The following is a 9,950-nucleotide window of genomic DNA, read 5'->3' as shown; positions in this document are numbered from 1 at the left end:
TTTGCTCCCAAATATCTGTTTCATATWGCTTGCAATGCTGTGGTGGCTGTGACTTTTGGGTTTAATGGAAAAGCTCTAGTCAGCTCTGTGTGTATTTTATTTTGTGACATGCTTGTTTTTCATACACACATCCTGCAAGTTGTGCCAATTACAGTCCAACAACTGCCATAGTAGCAGTCTAGTAAATCGCCAGAAGAAGCATCTGTCTCCAGAGAATGTCTTCCAGCTGTTCACATAAAACATTTTTTGGGTTTGGTATTGACAGAAAATCTGAGCTTGAGGGAACACCGTGGGTCTGTCAAAAATGTTAAGCATGTAGATACATCACTGATTTTATAATGATTAGATATTGCAGCTATTAAAAAAATGTTTTCTATATCACAGGAAAAATAGAAAGAAAAAGTATTTCAGTTTTAAAGTAAAAGCATAGCCAGATAGTTTAATATTAGCAATTGAGTAATTGAAAAAAAAACCAAAAAAAAAAAAAAAAGGGTTTTCCTAATCTCTGAAAGTCAGATCTTTATGATTGTGGTCTCCATGTGTGTATTACATCTTAGGAAGTAAATATTGCAAATCACTTGGAAGTATGGGAAAGCTTAAGGAAAGACAAATAGTAAGTCTGACCTTGTCCCTTGGTCCAAAGAAGTTCTATAATTCAGAGTAAATGAAAAATCAAAAAATTATATTTTTTCTGTATTAGATATGCTTGATATATAATAAGCAACAATTTTTATTAATGATCATTAATATTTATTATTAATGATCTTTAACAAACAATATCATGAAATATAAAACAGATTAACTTTGTTTGGGCCATAGGACCAGCTTTTCAAGTCAAGAAATCACGTTTAATCACAAAGATTCATGTTTTAATTAAACCAGTCACATGTGTCTAATCCCATATAGTGAAGCACTGTATCAACCACAAGTTACTACTGTTAACTCCTGTATTAARTACTAATTTCTGGAAATTAGGTTCYTTCTTTACATTGTGCCAAGTCTTGYAGTTACCAKYWTATTTCTTAGTATTTTGCATATTGTTTCTAAATAGTACCAGGATTTTCAACAAATTCTTCCTGAAACAAACAAAAGAAGATGGAGGAAAAAGGCAAATGAAATACACCTTTGATATTAAAAGTATTTTATTTATATTTCCTGAAAAATATATCTTCCACCAATATATTTATTTGCTGCAATTATAATGACTACCTGAATAATTTTTTACTCCTCTGGGTCATGCCAGTGACTGCATGATTTTATGTTTGTATTCTGCTCTACAAAAGCCAAAACAGGAAAAACATTGAAAGCTTGTTGACACTGTGCTGCAGTTGGGTTGGCCACAGATCCCAGAGTTACAAAAGAAGTCAAACTGCAAAGCAACAGCTGCTAGTGTAAGCAGGAAAAGGAGATCATCCATCTCATAGGACATCTCATTTCCACAGCCTCATTTTAAGAAAAGTTATCAGGAAGGGACTGACTACAGCAACCGAATGAAAAGCAATAGACTTGACTTTCCTAAGCCGCAGTTAACAGCAAAAATAATATTTCAAATATCCATTTTGCAGATCTGACTGRGTGGGAGTTTGTAAAAGCCGGAAAATGAGACAGTAACTGAAATTTAATCCTCAGAAAGAAATTTTCTTTCATTTGAAATGTTGGATTCTGTTTGTTTTAAGGGCAACACCAAGCAAAATTTTAGCCCATCCCATCTACCTGGGCTAGTCATAATTTGGACATCAAAACTGAGGGAAAAAAAAAGTTGCTTAGGAATGTAAACAATATTGATAACTCCAGATAATATTCTTTCTGCTTAAAAAATAAGAGTTTTCTCTCCACTCCCTTCCTGCTAAATRTATACACATGCATAAATCCTACTGCTAGGCTTAACAACTGAAGTGTCTCTTGTTTATTTTCCAACGTGTAAAATGCCAAGCAAGCATTTTGCTTTACCTTAGAAAGCATATGTACTTCCAGGAGCACACTTTACAGTGCTGCCAAATGGTGCATGCAGTAATGTAGTTGAGCATGATTTTATTCAGATGACATTTTGAGAAACTCGAGAGTTTGCTCAGCTAGAGGAAGCAGAGAGAACTTTAGATAGCTCTTTGTGTCCTGTAGTCTCAGTGAAGAAGTCCTTTTCTGCTTACCATAGCACACTTTTTTTTTGAAGGGATGCTGTACTGGGRAAAAGGATTCAAAGAACCTACTACAAGCATGTTAAAAAAGCAGCATAAGGTATATGCAGAACATAAACAGGATAAGAAAAAACATCCTAAATTAAATATCYTGSTCTTCAGAAGATGCACGTAAAATACATTAAAATAATACCAAACTCAGTGGTTGAAAGAAGGAATTAAAAAGCTGCCAGCTACAGTCTGTAAAGCTGAAAGTAGAAGTGCTGCTATAAAACAAAAAGAGCAGAGCCTCAGGCACTTTGCTGGCTCTGTGGAGACAGCACCCTCAGGCTCAAGAAGGCAAGCTTGGTGTATACCAGACACCGTGAGAGGCACAGGATATTTCTTCCACCTAGAGATGAGTTTTATCATGGAGAAGAAAGGAAGCCAGATATAAGCACAAAGTCAGTGCTTAACTGTTTAAAGAGCAGAAAAAGTCACTGGAGGGAAGCCAGGAAGCCTTGCATTGCTCTGGCAGGCAGGGCAGGAGAAAAGGAGACCTTCTGTTGGATCTTATGCCCCTCTTCTCTGTAGAAACTTCCAGAGAGCCTTGTGCTCAAGGTTTTGAAGCCACAGTCCAAGGCATCAGGCATACAAAATAAGGACTGCAAATGAAGGCAAAAGAGGCTTTCTTTAATTGCTTCTCTCTTTTCATCAGAAAGTGTAAATATCTTCTATTTCAATAGAAATGCTCATTAAAAACCTCACTGACACAGGCCAGAAATTTCACCTTACCTTTTTGTRATGTTGTTTGAATCCCTTGGAGGCGGATGCTCTTTCTTTGGAAGAAAGTMATTCAGGTAGAACATGCTAGGCAGAAACTTTTCTTTGAGAGTGAGAGTTGCTTTAGGGACAAAACTGTTTTTTTATTCTAATATATTCCTTTTTTTTTGGTGCCAGTGACTCTTTGGATTCTTTATCAAAATCAGAGACAGCACATCCTTATAACTGACTGTTATTTAATCCCCTAAAGGAGAGGCCTTTAATATTTAAATCATATTAATGTACCACATTTTTTTTTTTACCATCTTTATTAGCCAATAGTTACTCTCAATTGAAACTGGAGATTATGAGGGGTTGTTTTTATTATAAGGGTACTGTAATGTAATATTCTATTTTTAACTGCTCAGGAAAAAAAACAAAAACAAAAACAAAAACAAAAACCAAAAACCTTAACACTAAAGCAATTTCTATTTATAAGTATCTCTATGAATCTAAAGAAAGATATTCTAATAATGTTCCTTTTGCAGTGTATTTTGTTCTTTCTATCATTCTAGCAACATATATTTAAAAAATGAACAAAAAAAAAAAAGTATATGTCACCAGCTGAGGGTCATTGACAAACWTCTACTGGACAAAGGTTAAAGACAGCCTGCCAGGTTATCTGAAAAGGTTTTTCAGGCTTATAATRTTATTTGATACCGAATGGGTATTTGTAACACATTCGTTAGCATACGGTGTGCTAGAAAAGCCATTTGGGACTCACCATGGACATCATGAAATGCATATTTTTACTGAGAAATTCTGGGATGTGGATATTGAGGTTGTCAGTTTTCTGTATGTTGTTATCTCAAATGGGAAGGCCAAAATGCATCCTGGGAGAGCTATTGACATTTTCATATGTGCCTGTGCTCACATGATGCAAATACAAYCCCTTTTCCACTGTAAAGCTCCTCATGATTATTTTCTATAAAGTTTTTGCTAAGGTACTGTTTTGTCCAATAAAATATCTCCATTCTTTGCTGTCGGGGGGAAAAGTGTCTTTTAAGTGCTTGAATTGTATACTGGAATAAAAGTCCCCCACTCACCTGATTTATTTTCTTTCTTTTTTTTTTTAAATTCTTTTAACTATTGGAGTGTATCAATGTTTACATTCATTGGTTGTAACTTTATCTGTTGTGTTAGGACTGTCTCTGTTTCCTGCAATACCAATGTGAATTTTGCATTTGTCTCTTTCTTAAAGTCTTTCTTTCTAATTTTAATTTCACCTATGGCTGTGCGTTGTGTTTTCTCTTCATGCATTATGATCCTAAATCTTTATTTTTTCAGTTCTCTGAACTAAGAATCATCTCTTCCAGTATTCTAAACTAACCTCCAATTTGCATTTCCCACCCATGTTCTTCAATGCAGGCCAATTTTCTCCTTGATTGTACTTGGACATCTATTGACTTGTATCTATATTGACCAGACCCTTTCCTAAGGTTCAAATTCTTCTTATTTCTTCTGTCTTCCTTGGATTGAAATTGACCACCAACAGCTTCCCCTGCTATTCCCTGATCTGTTTTTGCTCCTCAAGAAGCACTTAGTCATGAACTATTTGAGTACTTTTTTTCTCAGTGTCAGCTCTGAATCCATCTGTAACTCCAGTGACACATCTTTGTCAGCAATATCAATTACAGAAGCATCTTTAATTTGTTCTTCTTTATCTGTCCCAAAGTTGCAAGACTCAGCTGGTTCTGACAAGGGCTTAACAAATGCTTGGTATTATAAATTGAAGTGAATAAAAACACTAACTACATCTAAGGATACCCTGGCAGAGAATCTTTGAGCAAAAACTCTCAAATAGGAAGTGTTCTAAAGTGCTCCTTCCTTGGGATGATTTATATGATTATTTTTATCTGGAAAATAGCACATTAATTTGACAAGGAAAGTCAGAATGGTACACATATGAACAAAATTTCCATCTTGCAATGCAAAAGAGTATTAATGAATCAGTTTATATATGCTCTGGATAAGATGCAACKGCCTCAGAGCTGACTAATAGGAAGCACAGCAGATTGTCAAAACCTCTGCACTCGGATTGGAAACATATTCTAGGAGGACTTGAAATAAAGAGATTTTTCTTTTTTAATTTTCAGTTACATTATTACCCTATAGTTATTTTAGATTAAATGTAATTCCATGTTGTATTATAGGTTTGTATTCATTTTCTCATGATTCTGTGTATCATAGGTGGGATTAACATCTAGGCAGGAAGTAATCATCATTGCTCCTTTTATGTCTTCAATATGATTACTGAATATGATTATATCCTTTGATTTGCAATGATTTAAACTTAATTAAAATTTTGCGAATAATTTATTTGCTACGTAAGCCAGATAACATGCGATGTGGGAAAACATGGGAGGAAACATCTGTTTTATTTTTCTAAGTCAGTCTCTACAATGATACATTTTTACATAAAAAAAAAAAAAACTATTTATAAAAGTGTCATATATCTATTTTATCTGTTAATAAATTCTTCACAACTCAGGTAAATCCATTCAAAAAAAAAAAAAACAAAAACCCAAACAAACCAGGGGACACTATTATTTGAGACCACCTTTTAAAAGTCCTAAGAGCCTTTAGGTTTTGAATTTGATTCCTTACTCATATGAATCTCTGCATTTCAAAATTACAGACCAGTTACATTCCTTCTTTAAATGTGGAAGCATCACAGATTATAATTACATATTTTCAATAAAATCAAGTGAAAAGAAGGAACAACCAAAAGTACTCCAAACCCAAAATCGCCAACTTCAATGTCAATGTATGACATAAACCAGCAGTTTCATCATTAAATGAAAGATTATATGTGAATTAAAATACTTTGACTTCTAATGTTGGAAAGAACTAGAATTAATAACTAAAAAGCTGATCTTTCAGTAATGTGGGTATTGATAATCATTCTAAAAGAACCACAGGACTAGGCAACAAAGGATATTTCCTTTGCCGTCTGTCATATAGATATTTWAAAAAAAAAAAAATCAACATTTTTCTGCAGATACATTTTCTGCTTCTCAAAAAATGATTTTTTAACTAATTTTAAATGCTAGGATGAATCAGCATTTTTAAAAATAAAAAAAAAAAATAACCTGTGAGCCAATAATTGAACATTAATTTCAATAAGTGAAAAAGGAATTGGGTCTCTTGCTTTATTTATGTCACATATGAGGGTTAGTAGACAATGATGACCCTCAAAGCTATAGGCAAGATTGTCAGAAGGGCAATAGGTGGGAAAGAAAGCAGCCAGGGTAAATCTGTATACATCTCTCTATCTGTCTGTCTATCTTTACAGACACAAATAAACACATGTAAGTATTATTATATTACATACATCAATATGTAATAGAATATGACTGAAGAAATGTGTAAGTTATACAATAGTACAGAGTRTTAATTTAAGTTTTGCAAACCTGTGCCATTATTTTCTCAGCAATTACACTGACACAACTCCAGTACATCAGTTCTCAGTACAGCTCAGCACCAAACGTCTCTGTGATTCTGCAAAGACCCATCCATGTATTCAAGTTAAAAGTATCAGAAGAAAAAATACTTGCAAAGCCGGGGTTGAATTCTGCAGTGAGTACCTGGACCTCAAAGGCTGTCAGGTGTTCTTGCTCTGACAAATATTTCTGACTAGAAAACATCTGTCAGGTACAACTGATGGACCCATTCTTAGAAATACTGAAACATGAAAATCAGGATTGTCTTCTGCTCTTTTTTTTTTTTTCTTTTTTTTTTTTGTTCACAAATAATAGAAAACCAAAAACACTTCTGTCAAAAGTCTTGGATGTATTTGGGCCTGAATATTTCAATVTCCACTCATCTCCCTCTGTTTATCTTCAGTAAAGTAGACAAACAGCTGTACCAGGAAACTGGCTAAAGGTTATCAGACTCTCCATCATTAAATCAGCTACATGGAGAATAGAGTTTGCAATAATTTTATGGCTGATAGTTCATATCACACATGAGGTGAATTAATAATATAGATATGAAGAAAAACAATTTATTAATGTTAATAACTCTTCCAATAAAATTTCCAGGAGGACCTATAGTGATAAATTGAATAATTATGAGTATAATTATGACTAACTAGAACTATAATTTCATGCTAATGCAATAATAATGACACAAAAGTGTAGATCATGAATTTTAACTGCTCAGTTATTCCAAATTTCCAGAAAGCGAGACGAAAAAAAAAAAAAAAAAAAAAAAAAAAAAAAAAAAGCAAAAAACTCCCTCAACCTTAAAATCTGACCAAGTCATGCTTTGCTGCCAGAAAAAATAAATCAAAATTATTCATTTCTTAAACAGACATCACTTTGATTATTTTTAGTGGACTGCAGGAAAAAGAGTAGTCTCATTTAATTAGAAATCTAGTAGTGTCTTGAAAGCAGGAAGTGGATAGTCTATGTAGCACACTATGAATCATCTATCAGTCCTCTGGTGGTCTCTGAGGGGAAAAAAAGAGCATACAGAAGAACTATGGTTAAATACAATTTTAAACATAGAATTGTCATACATGCATTTATCTCTGGGGAAGTGTAGATGGAGGATAATCACCCCAGAAAACAGWGTGCAAGTGTTCCATAATCATATAAAGTATAAGCTACAACACAGAAGGTGAAGGTCAGATTAATTTTTTGCCAAATAATTTTGGGATGGAAAATAATGAGGTAAGCAAAAAAAGTGGAGTTGGTGAAAGGTTTCTCTAAAACCAACCTGTTTCATTCCTGGTGATTTATTACAAAAACTAATTATTCTCTCTGGCTTTGGGATGACTCAGAACAATGAAATGCAGAGTCCAAGACAATTGCTGTAGCTTTGGTTTAATGTGTCCCACTGAAGGTGTAAACCATTGTTTGTTCATTAAAACTTCAGGGAATTAAAAGTAGTGGAGCAAAACTAATATATATTAACAGCATATGTATCTTCTCTATTTCATTATGGTACAAGAAAAGTATTTTTTGTGCTTTTTCTTCACCATATGGAGAAAAATTTTGAAGCAAAACATGATATAAAATCTATATATTTGCATATTGCAGGCCGTGACTGTAGTTACTTGTTTTCTCCATCCCGGCACTCAGGAATGTGAGGACAAATTTATAAGAGAAGTACAAATGTGGTTCAATTGTGTTTCTCTGATGACTAGCTGATTAACCCAAAGTGCCTGAAGGAAAAAATATTCCCCACTTTTTTCTAACCATTAATCCCTGAGGGCTACTTGAAAAAGCAGAAGTTAGTGAGGGCCAAATTTAAGCCAGGGAGCATGCTGACACTGTATTTCAAGGATTTTCCTTTTCACTGTTCCAGCCCATCTCCTGGTCCTGCTTAGTCAGAATAGGAAGATGTGCTCTCCCCTTCTTTTCACCCCTCCCCTTCACTCCTCTCCTGTAAATTTCAAGGGGCACTTAGAGTCCATTTTGGTTTGGAAAGAAGCAGAATTGGAAGAGAAAGGAAGAGAATATTTTTTTTTAATGGAAGATAGGTAAAAAAAAAAAGTACAGTTAGAAAACTGATCGTATCAATAATATTATCAAAGAATGTCCAGCACATTATTTTGGTCCTATGGGGAGAGAGAGCAATAAATTGCATTGTTTGGGGTTTTTTTGTCTTACCTCTATACAGACATTTTTGGGCTATCATTGGTGTTTTAACAAGGATGTGGTAGTACTAGAAGGTTTTGAAGAATCACTAGGGGAATGCTTAGAAAAATACAAAGAGAAATGGGAATAGATAGTTATATAAAAGCAATGAATTGCACAGTGCTTCAAGAAAGAGTTTCTAAATAACAGTGCAGGAAGTATCAAAGAAATAAAGTGGCATAGAAAGCAAGACACACTAGGATAAATGAAGAGGATGGAAACCAGCCTGAGGCACGAACAAGAGGTTGCTCCAAATTCTGGCGGGGATTTAACTCTCATCTGAACAGCCTAATTTAATCTCAAAGCTGGAAGAGGATATAGCTGCACTCAGCCTCCTGGTTCCCTTGAAATTAGGAACACTTTAAAGCATTGATCCCACACTTTCCTCATCAGTTTTCAGCAGCCAACAATATTAAGCTTTAATTTGTACCACACAATGTCAGTATGGTTTCAGCTACAGTGGAGGCAGATAACATTTCCTCTTACACAGACAGATAAAATAGAAAGATGAACCTGACCAAAGGTTAATAATTAATACAATTCCCATGAATACTTTTTTTCTTGGGAACAGACTACTTAAATAAAAATAATAAATTTCTATTTCAAAGACTTTTCTGCTAAGATTAATAACTCCAGTATATTGAAATGAAGACAAAGTCGATAGCACATGTCTTCTGCACTTTTTTATTTTTCTCTCTTTCTTTTAACCTTGCTTTTGGGACACAGAGAAGTGAATGAAATCTTTACAATGAAATCTTTGAAATTTGACTTAACCTGATTATATCTTCAGAAGGGAGAAAAGCTATAAAAGTCATCTCATGGGGTGTTTGATGCATTAGTATTAMATTTTTTTATGTTTCATATACTCAGATGTTTTAAACAAAGATTTTAGTATTATTTTCACTATACTATATTTTATAGTTTCAAACATAAATTACGTTTTTTCAGCTTCATATTTCTCAGTTGAATCTGTAGAGCAAACGCAAAAATATAAATGATGAAAAGGTAGTCAATCACTGCCTCCCACAAGTAGATAAATGTCCATAGAGTCTCTACCCAAACCCCACCTTCTCTTTCTTAGCCCTGAGCATGATGGCCCATGCYATGAAATATCTTTTTGGACAGCTGGGGCAAACTTTCATGGCTGTCTTTCCTCCAAACTTTTGGGTACAGAATRAGAAACATAGAAACAAGAGCTGATCTACCAATAGCTACAGCACTGATGTGTTATCAACACTGCTTTGGTCACAAATCTAAATCAAAACATGGCATCATACGGATTTCTACGAACAAAAAAAACCTCCATTCCACTCAGATCCAGTACAACCCCTTTCTCAGAATATCAGAAAAATGCAACAGTGTATACAAA

The sequence above is a fragment of the Malurus melanocephalus genome, unplaced genomic scaffold (genome assembly GCF_030028575.1).
Source record: "Malurus melanocephalus ecotype Western Australia unplaced genomic scaffold, MMel_1.1 scaffold_326, whole genome shotgun sequence".
NCBI lineage: Eukaryota > Metazoa > Chordata > Aves > Passeriformes > Maluridae > Malurus > Malurus melanocephalus.
The sequence above is the reverse complement of the archived record's forward strand: the minus strand, read 5'-3'. Positions refer to the sequence as shown.